Source organism: Manis pentadactyla, chromosome 1, assembly GCF_030020395.1.
Source record: "Manis pentadactyla isolate mManPen7 chromosome 1, mManPen7.hap1, whole genome shotgun sequence".
NCBI lineage: Eukaryota > Metazoa > Chordata > Mammalia > Pholidota > Manidae > Manis > Manis pentadactyla.
The window spans coordinates 214605645-214618629 of record NC_080019.1 but is presented as its reverse complement, the minus strand read 5'-3'; positions in this window follow the sequence as shown (position 1 = coordinate 214618629).

Genomic DNA, 12985 nt, shown 5'->3' with positions numbered 1-12985 from the left:
GCACCTAACACAGTTGACTAATTTTGTGTTTCTTATTGATTTATCAGATTATCTACTTTTCATTCACAAAACTATGAGCGGAGCTGATAGGAGACAAGTAGATTTTGTTGGGGAGCGATTGTGAGAACAACAACAAAAAATAACAAAAGCCAGATCTGAGTGGGATCCTAATGTGGAAAGGAAGCTGTTATGCACACTATGCCCTCTTTCCCATAAGTACTTTGTGCTTGGGGACTGGAAAGAACAAGGAAATCAGAAATAAAACTTACATATTATTGTGGAAATGCCAAGGCATAATGCAAAAATTTTATGTGTTTATATTTTAAAGGTTCTGCATTATAGTATTGATTTGAATGATTTGAAATTTCATATAAAATTTCATTACTTTTTAACTTGATGATATTCACTGAGGAAATAAATTTTACAGAAATGGGCTATAACATAATGACTTTCATATTCATGTGAGACTGTCAATGTAGACAACTGGGACTTCAACTGGTTTGGGGGAAAGAGTTCTTGAATACCAAATCTGAGCAGAGCAACTTGGCGCTTATATGACCACACAGAATATTCACACTGAAATTAGAAATTATACTTCTGGGACTCTCTCCTAAAAATGTAATGAGAGGACAGTCAAAGATTTATATACAAAATGCCTCATCTCAGCATTCTTTGTGGTAGTGAAAAAAAGAAACAATGTTCATTAGTATGGGAACAGTGAAAAAAAAATTATAGGTAAATCTCTATGATGGTAAATGAAGGAATATTACTTCCAGAAAGACACAGAATCACATGTATAGTAAGGTATCTTCAAACTAAAAAAAAAACAGACATGCAAAATAAAAACTACTAGTAATGGTTACCTAACAGCAGGAAAGAGGAAAAGAATAAGATGAAAGAACAGCCTATATTATTTTAGTTTTGAATGTAGAAGCAGGCAAAAGTTTTATATAGTTATATAATGTGGAAAAAATCTTTAAACTCCAAAGGAAAATGAAACAAAAAACCTTTGTGTAAAGTGTCTTAACGGTGCAAAGGATTATTTCAAGAATCTTTGAATTCTAAGAACTTATACAAGGTTTGTGGAATATATCCCAATGACACAGATATGACAAAAGAAATCTTAAATGCTATCTGTAAAAATATTTTCATAATGTTGATATTGTTTTTTTCTTAAGTTATTAGCTACCTATTTTGGGGTAAAGAAAATATGCAATTTTAATGTCATCAGGAAACATAAATCTAATTGTTAAAAGAAATACAAATAAAAGTCAAAGACATTAAGTAAAAAGCCCTATCCTTCAATATTTGAATTGAAATTATCAGAATGAACCCATAATGTATTTTACTTTAACAGAATATTTTCTGGATCTGTGTATGACAAAAAACCATAACAATGACCATGCTGGTGTTAGTGGACAGCTTCAGTTCCCAGATTATGGTGTCCACATGCCTTTTCCTACTAAGAGGAATCACGACACTTTGTAGAGATGGCTGTGTCCATGTTTGGGGCAGAAAAAGTGTAAGATGAGCCTGGGATATCTTCCTGAAACCTCAAACAGGGAAGTCACTACTACAGTGCTTACATTAAAAGGAAACTATTTAATTTTAAGAGCACAATCCCATCCCAGAAAAGATGGAAACTCTGAACATTAAAAATAGTAAAAATGGTAATAGAATGAAATATACCAACATGTAAAATATATGAGCACATAATGATGCAAAAAATGGTAAATAAAGGGAAAGAATCATGCACTTTTCTTACCTTTCCTATTCAAAATGTGCCCAATGTAGACAAAGCATTTCTTTATAAAGAAGTATTTCAGATAATAAATGTAGAAGGAATGGATACATTAGATTATTACCATCATGTACCAACTAATGGAAAAAAAATTAATAGCTGCTAAAATCAAAGCCAAGTATTGAAAAACTGATGATCAGGTTGTCAACAGATTTCAGTCTTAGTAGCATGCACACACACATACATACACACACCAAACAGAAGAAACTGTGCCTACAGATGTGAGCATAACCTACATTATAAATTACTTTTGCCAAATATTTATGCCAAAATATTGAGCTTGAATCCAATAAGGTTTCAGATCTACTTAGCAATTTGCAAGACATAAGATAGAGCAGGATGTTGATAAACACTACAAAGAAACAATCAGCAAAATTAAGAATGTGAGAAATTCACAGGACAATGACCAATTTCTTTAACAAATTAGTGACATGAGAAAACAATTAAGGGAAGGAAAGGGACCAAATAATTGAGACTTAACAGATAGCTCAACCAGATAATATGGGTTGGACATTTAAAAAAAACTCCTACCTAAACAAAGTAGTAAACAAAAAAAAAAACTTAAAAACAATGGGGGAAAGGTTGAACATTAAATGATAGCTCTAAGATCGAACTAGATGATAATGAAAACATTTGTAATGTATTATGTGGTATTATAATTAGGTAACAAAATAGATTCATAATATTTTAGAGATACAAACTGAATTACTTAAGGGTAAAATTATAAGATAACTTGAATTTTACTTAAAATATGCCAGTAGCTGAGAAAGAACAGTGCACCCCTATGTTTATAGAAGCACTATTTACAATAGCCAAGAATTGGAAGCAACCTAAATGTCCATCGATAGATGAATGGATAAAGAAGATGTGGTACATATACACAATGGAATACTATTCAGCCATAAGAAAAGGGCAAATCCAATCATTTGCAGCAACATGGATGGAGATGGAGGGTATTATGCTCAGTGAAACAAGCCAAGCGGAGAAGGAGAAATACCAAATGATTTCACTTATCTGTGGAATATAAGAACAAAGGAAAAACTGAAGGAACAAAACAGCAGCAGAATCACAGAACTCAAGAATGGACTAAAAGGTACCAAAGGGAAAGGGACTGGGGAGGATGGGTGGGTAGGGAGGGATAAGGGGGGGAGAAGTAGGGGGGTATTAAGATTAACATGCATGGGGGGGTAGGAGAAAAGGAAGGGCTGTACAACACAGAGAAGGCAAGTAGTGATTCTACAACATTTTGCTATGCTGATGGACAGTGACTGTAAAGGGGTTTATAGGGGAGACCTGGTATAGGGGAGAGCCTAGTAAACATAATATTCATCATGTAAGTGTAGATTAGTGATACCAAAAACAAAGCAAAAAAAAAAAAAAAGGGCAGTTCCTGTGTGGTAACCTCCAACGAGTTCTACACAAGGGTATAAAGGGCATATAAAAGTGTAGGCAAAGGGTCTGTTTGTGTTTATACAGAGGATCAAAGCCTAATTGGGCTACCCTGAAAATGAACTAAGATACGATATGGAAAAGAACTTCCAACATCTGCACTCTCTGGAAGACTCATGCCAGAAGATGATCATCAAAAAACCCCAACAAAGATCCACGCACTGCTACAGCTGTAGATGCACTCATCCCACCAGTTCCTGGACTTGCCATGGGAATGAGGAAGGAGATATCTAAGCTGACCTGTGCATACAGTAAAACAACAAATTTGACTGGATCTATACTGTTGGAACTCAACCAAGAATTTGGAGAAGTGCAAATTGTAGCGCTCCAAAGTCTTACAACTACAGACTATTTACTGTTCAAAGAACATATGGCATGTGAACAGTCCCCAGGAATGGGTTGTTTTAATTTGTCTGATTTCTCTCAGACTGTTCAAGTTCAGTTGGACAATATCCACCATATCATAGATAAGTTTTCACAAATGCCTAAGGTGCCTAACTGGTTTTCTTGGTTTCACTGGAGATGGCTGGTAATTACAGATATGCTTTGGTTATGTAACTATACTCCTATTATGTTAATGTGTGTGCACAATTTAAGTAGTAGCTTAAAACCTATCCATGCTGAAGTTACTCTACAAGAAGATATGTCAAAGAAATAATCAATCTTCCCATGTTTTCTTCCGTCTGCTACCTCTATAGCTTTTCTTCTTCCTTCCAAATTACAACCCTTAAATAGAATTCGTGCCTCATATCAAATTTACCGAGTATCATAATTCTTCCAACTGGTAAAGATACCTCAAGACAAATGCTGGGCATAGAAGCCACAGGGCATAAATATGCAAAGAAGTAAAAAGCTAACCTTTTCAAACAATAAGGCTTCCCTCTCACTTACCAACTTCACATTTCCCTGTATGGCCCCGGAAGATGACTGGTTAGCCAGAGACGGGTAAGATTCCTCAAGGGAGGAACAACCTAAGACAGGCACAGTCGCAGGGGGGCCATCAGGTGAGAAATTGGGGATCAACAGAGGTGAGGCTTAGAACCTCACCCCCCCTGTTCTGAGAGAAATCTTCTGCATACGTGGATGTTTTATTGCCCTGGTCTAGCTTGGATTAACACATAGTCTACAGGCACACACCTGATCATCTACATTTGCTCTCTTACAACACTAAACTATGTTTTCTACCTTTATCTTGTATCTACCTACCACTTCAGCATTTTATTAAAAATAATAATAATAAAGAGAGAAATGTGGTATCCACATATAAATCAAGTATAAAAACCAAATGAGTATTCATATTTGAACTGTTTATAGTTCATAATGCATGAGCAAAACCGAAAGTTTCTGTGATGACGGCCCTTGTACTGTTCACTATGTAACTTATTCATTATGTAAGAATTTGTTCTACATGTAAGAACTTGTTTGTTATGCCTCAGAAGATTGGAGACTGACGAAAATTAAGGCTTGGGGTGGATTAATGATTGTGCATTGAGCATTGACTCCCCTATACAGAATTTTATTGTCGTTAACAACCATTTGATCAATAAATATGAGAGATGCCCTCACAAAAAAAAAAAAACAAAAAAAAAACGACAGACTTCCAATGGTAAAATAAATAAGTAACCGGGATGTAATGTATAGCATAAGGAATATAGTCAAGATATTGTAACAACTTGGTAGGGTGATAGCTGGAACGTAGAATTATGTATATAAATGTTTTACCACTGTGTTGTACACTTGAAACTAATGTAATGTAATACTGTGCGTCAACTACCCTTCAATAAAAAATAATTATTTAAAAAAAAAAAAATATGCCGGTAGGGTGAGAGAACAATAGGTGGTGATATAGATGAATCAAGGTTGGCCAGATGTTAACTTTCTAAGATAGATGAAGAGCATAAAGTGTTTAATATGATATTCTCTCTTATTTTATGTATGCTTGAAGTTTTCCATTAACAAAGTTCAATACTTTAAAATATTAAAAGCAACTAGCTCTGGGTTATAGGATTTATCAACACTTTACTTTTATTGTTTTACTTTACTGCAATTTTTTTTAGTGTGGATGTATGTTTTCTATGATCATAAAAAGAATATCTAAATTTTAAGTGAACCCAAGACCAAATCTGAGCTGTTATACCCTGGAGCAAATCTCTTGACACTTGTCAAAAATCACTGTACTAGTTTCCCAGGGCTACTGTAACAAAATTTCACAGACTAGGTGGCTTACAACTACAGAAACTTATCCTTTCACAGTTCTGGAGTCTAGAAGTTGAAAGTCAAGGTGTCAGCCATCAGAAACCTATACAGGAGAATCATTTCTTACCTCTTTGTAGCTTCCAATAATGGCATTCAGTCCTTGGCTTACATCTGTATCACTCCAATCTCTGCTTCCATTGTTACATAGTATTCTATGTGTCTGCTTATGTCTCTATGTCTCTTTTCCACTTGTAAGGACACCAGTCATACTGAATTAAGGTCTATCCTACTACAGTATGAAATCATCTTATAGCTAATTATATAACAATATATGTATATATTACTGTCAAAGACTTGCATGTCATCCTTATTTCTCAAGATGACTACAAAAGCTAACTGTCCCCCCTACCAACCCCCCTTTCCACATCCCTTCACTCTATCCTTACTCCATAACCAGAGGGATCCTTCTCAAAGACAAGTCTTTTCATTTCACTTCCTTCCTTAAATTCCTTCAGTGGCTTTTAGTTAACAGAAGATAAACATCAAATTCCTAAGTTTGGTCTCATCTTTCCAGCTTCATTTCTCACTATCCCCACAGAGACACATGCACACCATTTCCATATGCACCAGGCTCTCTCCTGGACCCTTATACCTGCAATGTCCTTCTTCCCATGGCCCATAGTTCATTTCTAGTTGTCATTCAGGCCTTAGTTGATGTTGTTTTCCTGAGTTTTTAAAGAGCTCTGTGTATATCAGGGCATTTATCACATCATTTTTGTATTTTTGGTATATTTGTTTCTCTGTTCTCCCTCTATACTGTATGGTCTACAAAATCTTTCCCCTCTAGAGCTCCAAATACAGGTACATAGGACATAATCATAAATGCTACCGAATGAATAAATAGCATTTGCAAGCTATTCTTTCTGGATCGAGCCTATAAAGAATGGACCAATTTGTATACTTCCAGAAGAAAAAAAAAACATTGGGATAACAGTAACTGACAACTGTAGTAAAAAATTCATTGAAAAATAAGGTGATAGAATATCTTAACAAAAGTAATCTGGACAAATATCCCAACTGAGGTGGCCAGCAACCTAAAGATGCCAGGGTCTCCAATAATGGGGGCTGCATAGATCTCCCAGGAAATAGGAATCTGAAGCTCCCAGCTTTAGGTTTAATATTAAGGGACCCCGCCAGAAGTTTCTCCTTTATACTAGTCTCTAAGGTCTTAGGCAAGAAACATCCTTAACAGTGAGAAAAGGGTATTGACATTCACAAGTTTTTTTCCTGATTTTCCTGAAAGATCTGACCCCAAGATTTTGGTATATGTTTGCCATTGGGAAAGTAACATGGAAAATGACTGATACCAAACTTTTTGTCAATCTTGGTAGCTAGACTTTAAGAGTACAATTTGAATTGATTGAGAAAAATAAGTAAACAATACTTGTCTATGAAGTGTCATAACCCATCCATAATGTTCACAATTTTAATTATGCATAACAGAGAGTTTTGAGAAATTCTGTCCTGGTGTTCACCTACAATAACTTCATACTAGTCCAAGCAAATTTCATCACCTCCCTTTAATCTGCTTTCTCAGTTCATCTCTGGCATAATTGTGAAATATGGGTGCTGGAGTTATTGATTTATTATTTCTCCCCAGCCCTATTCTTCCATGCTTCCTGGGCTCCCTTTGCTTCTCATTCTCCCAGAATGATGAGTGAAGGAACAAAATGAATGAAGGAGAAGACTTAAAGCTGCTTTTTACCAAAGGCAATATCATCAAAGATAGTCTGATATTAGGGTAAACTTCTCCTCCAAAATAACCACATAGTACTGTTCCTTGAAATTAAAGGGTCTTTTAAAAATATAGTAGCAGTTTTAGTAGATTTTCATACTGATATAAATAAATTCACACTGATTTTACTCTGATCCTTGAATACAGTTTGGCTGAACCATGAGAACTGACTCTTCTAGAATGAAGGCAAACAGGACTGAGAGGTCACTTCAGAACATGTATGTTTCAGAACAGAGAATGCTGAGGGGAGTTAAGTATGGAGGAGATGTGACCACAGGGACTGCAGTCAGCATTAAGGACCCTGCAAAACCCAGCCTAAGAGAGAAGTCAGTAGCCTGACAATAAATAAACGCTGTCTGTCCTAAATTTTGGCTTAGGACAATGGCAAGTTATGGGAAACACCCTTTTTTCCCCTCCATTTCCTTTTTCTCAGCCTGAGATATTATTCTCATAATCTAGAAATCAGACTTTTATTAGTATACTATTTCAGCTACAGGATAGATGCAAAATAGATTTTGCAAGCTGGCGTGAGGATCCATTTACCATTTATACATAGCACAGCTGCTATATTACTGTAACTTTATAGTACACCTTGAAGTCAGGTAGTATCAATCCTTCAAATTTTTTCTTCTTCAATATTGTGTTGGTTATTCTGGGCCTTTTTGCTTTCCATATAAACTTTAGAATCTGTCAAAATGACAAAATAACTTGCTCGGTTGAATGAAATCCATAGATAAAGTTAGTAAAAACTGATGCCATGACGATATTGAGTCTTCCTATCCATGAACACAGATTATCTTCTATTTAGTTTGTTCTTCGATATTGTTCATCAGACTTTTGTAGTTTTCCTCATATAGATCTTGTGTATGTATGTTTTTAGATTTATGTATCAGTATTTCTTTCTGGGGTACTAACATAAATGGTATTATTATTTTTTATTTCAAATTCTAGTAGTTCATTGCTAGTATATAGGATACTAATTAATTTTTTGAATATTAACCTTGTACTCTGCAACCCTGTTATAATCACTTATCTGTTGCAGGTTTCTGTCATTCTTCCAGATTTTCTATGTAGACGATCACATCATCTGCAAACAAAGGCAATTTTATGTCTTTATTTCCTTTTCTTGTCTTACTGCACTAACTAGAACTTCCTTTAGAGTTGTTGAAAAGGAGTGATAAGAGTTTGTACCTGATCTTAGTGGGAAAATTTTGAGCTTTTCAATATTAACTATGAAATTAGCCATGGGTATTTTGTAGATATTATTTATCATGTTAAGGAATATCCTCTCTGTTCCTAATTACTCAGAGTTTTACCAATAGGTGTTGTATTTTGTAAATGCTTTTTCTTTATTTTTCAGCTGTTATTATATTCTTCAGCTCTGTGACTTCTGTTTGCAACTTTCCTATACTTTTTACCTCTCTGGAAATTTTCCCTGTGTTAATCCATTCTTCTTTCAAATTTAGTGAGCATCTTTATGACCTTTACTTTGAAATTTTTATCAGGTAAATTACTTATTTCTGTTTCATTAAGATTTTTTCTGTATTCCCCTGTTTTCCTGTTTATTGTAGCAGTATTCACAATAGCCACGATATGGAGATGACCTAAGTGCCCATCAACTGATGAATGAATAAGGAAAAATGTGACTATTATTCAGCCTACACAAGAAAGGGATGATGTCATTATGACAACATGGTGAACCCGGAAGGCACCATACTGAGTGAAATAAGCCAGACAGAGAGAGACAAATACTGAGTGATATCCCTTATATGTGTAATCTTTAAAAAATAAAACCGAACTCATAGAAACAGAGAATAGACTGGTGGTTGCCAGAGTTTGTGGCTTGGGGAAATGGAGAGAGATGGCTAAAGGGTACAAACTGTCAATTTGTGTCAGTACATTCTCCAGATATGTCTCTCAAGATCAATAAATTCTGAGAATTTAATGTATAGAATGGTGACTAGCTGATAATACATATTATATTATTGACATTTGCTGAGATTATATATTAAGAATTCTCACCCTCCCCCCAAAAAGGTAACTATATGAGGTGATGGATTTGTTAATAAATTTGACAGAGGGGATCTCTTCACAACGTATATATTTATCACATCACTACATTGTACATTTAAAATATATTAGTCTTTTTTTGTCAATTATACCTTAATAAAACTGGAGGGGAAAAAATAAAATAATCTATACTTAGTGTAGTTTCTTTGGCATTTATCTTGCTGGTATATCGTGAACTTCCTGGATCTGTGGTTTGGTGTCTGACAGGAATTTGGGAGAAATTCTCAGTCATTTTTGTTTCAAATATTTCTTCAGTTCCTCTCTATCTTCTTCTGGTATTCCTATCACATGCATGTTACACCTTTTGTAGTTTTCCCATAATCCTTGAGTATTCTGTTCCATTTTTTTTTCAGTTTTTTTCTCTTAACTTTTAGGTTTTCAAGATTCCATTGATACATCCTCTAGCTCACAGATCCTTTCCTCAGCTGTGTCCATTCTACTAACAAGCCCATCAAAAGGCATTCTTTATTTCTGTTACAGTGTTTACCTCCAGCATTTCTTTTTGGTTCTTTATTAGGATTTATATCTCCCTGCTTACATTAACCATCTGTTCTTGTATGTTGTGTACTTGATCCATTAGAGCTGGTAGCATATTAATAATAGTTGTTCTAAATTCTTGATCTGATAATTCCAATATGCCTGGCATATCTGGTTTTGAAATTGTGTTTTTTCACAAATTGTGTTTTTTGCCTTTTGATATGTCTTGTAATTTTTTCAGATGTGTACTGGGCAAATGGAATTGCTGTAAATATGCCTTAGTAATGTGGTGGCAAGGTGTGGGTGGAAGGGAAGACTTCTATTATCCTATGATTATGTCCCTGTCTTTTTATAGCTTATGCCTCTGGAATGTGAACTTCACAAGAGTTTCTCAGTGTTCTCAACCCCTCTTGGGTGGGACAGGAGGGCTTGAATGGGCTGTCGTTGGGTATTTCCCTACCCCCTGGTCAGTCAGGTGCTGATAATACCACATCAGGCTCATCTCTGATTGCTAGTTTCCCACCCCACTGCACTGAGGGCAAACTTCATTAGGAAGAAAAGAGTGTTCTAGTGTATTTCAAAATGTTTAATTTTCCTCAGAAGCAAAACAGGACTTCTCTCTGATGTTTATTCTGTAAACCTGGTCCAGCCCTTCGTGGTAAGTCTAATGAAACTGTGAGGACCCCTTGGTGACTGGGTTCTCCTAGAGTTTCTTAATCCTGGAGTTGTCCACATGGAGCTTCCTCAATTTGTCAGTTACAGTTCCTGGTTTCCTTCTCTGGCACTGGTGCCCCTCATAGTTTCTTCTAGTGAATTTCTGTTCCTGTAAGATATGGCTCCATATATTCCCCTGTCTCTCCAATTTTGCAGCAGCAGTTTGCTCTGTGTCATCTCTACTTTTACAGGTCAAAGAAGAGTTGTTGACTTTTTAGTCAGTTCAGCTTTTTACTTACTAAAACAGAGTGGTAACTTTCAAGCCCCCTGCATGTGGTGCCAGCAACCAGAAATGCAGACTTGCTATATAATACTATGCATTCTTTTCCTAAAACTAAGTTCTCCTAAGGCAGAGGTTGATTGTGAAAGAGAATTCTCCCTACCTGAAGTCTATTCCTGATTCATTAAGTCAAGGTCCCAATTTATGTCAATTAAATCATATACATAGTTGAGTTATCCAGATACTTTCTAGTCTTTTATTGAAATGTCAGTTATGAATGACAATTGTAGAAGGCACATTCTTAAGAATGTTTCTCCTCTCCTTGAATAGTACAAGAGTAATGACAATTTAATTTAGGCATACTGCATTTTATTTCTGTTCATAGTTTGAAAAATATTGAATGCACATGCTGTTTTGAGGATACCTACCTTTTTCATTTAAATGACTTCTTAGAAAGACGTAATGATTTGGGTTTTTAACCCATTCTCTGTGTGCTTTTCAATTAAGAATGTTACCACCTCACACCTTAACCCAGCCTCCAGTCAAGTGCTTCTATAATTATACTGTAAGTAGCTAATTAAGAAGGTGTTTAATGTACTGTAGTTGAGTGTGCTTTCTATTCAGGGAATTCGTTTTGCTCCTTAGTAGGAGTTGCAAATAAGACAATTCAATAACTTGGATCCACTCCAAACAAAATGCTAACTGGGTGTCTTCATGTAGGCATAACTCTAGCCAAAATAAATGTGTGTGGGAATTTCTTTCTCGTTCTTCCCACTTCTTCATATTATTGTTATCCAATTCCACAAGGCAGAGGTAAGAAAAACGACATCTGCCTTTCTCAGATTACCAATCTCTTTGTCCCTGTTTGTAGAATGACACTCTTTTTTCCTGGTAGCATTGCTGCTACCATCACAGTTGGAACTTTCTTTTCCAAGTAAATACTATTAAAGGAGCCCAGCATGGTACACTTCAGCTGTATATCTCCAAGTTGCACACAAATGGAAGCTGCTTGAAAATTTTATTTTTAAATGTCTTTGCCAGCCCACAGTAACAAAAAAACAAAGAAGTCAGACAATGTGGATCTTCTCCGAGAGACTCTGGATGGAATTTGCCATTCCCCACATCTTGATTTGGACTGCAGAACTATGAGAAAACACACTTGTAATGTTTAAGTCATTCAGTTTGTGGTCATTTGTTACATTAGCCCTAGGAAACTAATATACCTTCTTTTTGCTTCTTCTGCTTTGATTTACTGAGATGCCCAGTTTCCGGTTCCATCTCAGGTCTAACTCATCAATTTCCCCTTTATTGTTTGAGTTATCCCTTAATCTTTCTCATAAAGTCCCTTCAGATGTAAGTTGGCCTAAATTAATTTCTGTTGCTTGCATCACACTCTCCTATCTAGTAAGCAAGCATTTCTTGTTGTCATTCTAGATGTTATTGGGTATTGGTAGCGAGGGTCAGACACAGTTTATTAAGAAAGTTGACTGAAACCTGGAAGCCAAGAAAAGGGAAAGCAGCATATACTCTTACAGTGATATTAGATTAGGACATTTTTTACTAAGTCCACTCAAGGACTGTTTGATTATATACAGTTTAGAGGGTGTACCATTGTTTGACTTAATGTTTACTATGAAATAAAAGCCCAGATTCTTTGACCTTACATGTTAACTTTTGGATTTTTGCATAGCAGAGATGCAAATCATTATTTTTTGGTAGAAAATATAACTCAGAGGTTATGGTTTCATTGCCCTATGTAACATTAACCAGTTATACCTAATCTAGCAATCTTATGCCCACATTCTTTTTTCATATAACTCTTGTTCTAATAATTCTCCTTTGAGTCAGCTTTGCCTTCCTGCTGATTACTTCATTAATGAAGAAAATCATTCTTGCTGTATTTATATGAAAATAATACTTTCAACTTTTGATTATTACATTTTGACATGCACAGACAAGATTATTTGATAATACAGATTAGCTGAATGACGGTGAACATCTCCACAAGTCAGAAGTTAGGATGTTGACATAAAATTGAAAATATTAAAGGATTTAAGTGTGCTAAGAGGACAGAATAATTTTTCTCTTTTCCCTTAAGGTTGAAACAGGGTTTCTAAGACTTTTAAAAACATTATATGATTCTAGAAAGCTTATTCACTCAAAAAAATATTGACTTAGAGACTATACTGTCTCTTGAAGTGTAACACAGCTTTTCACTGAAGATCTGGTCATTAAGACTTAAGTTAAACATCTTAAAGTTGAC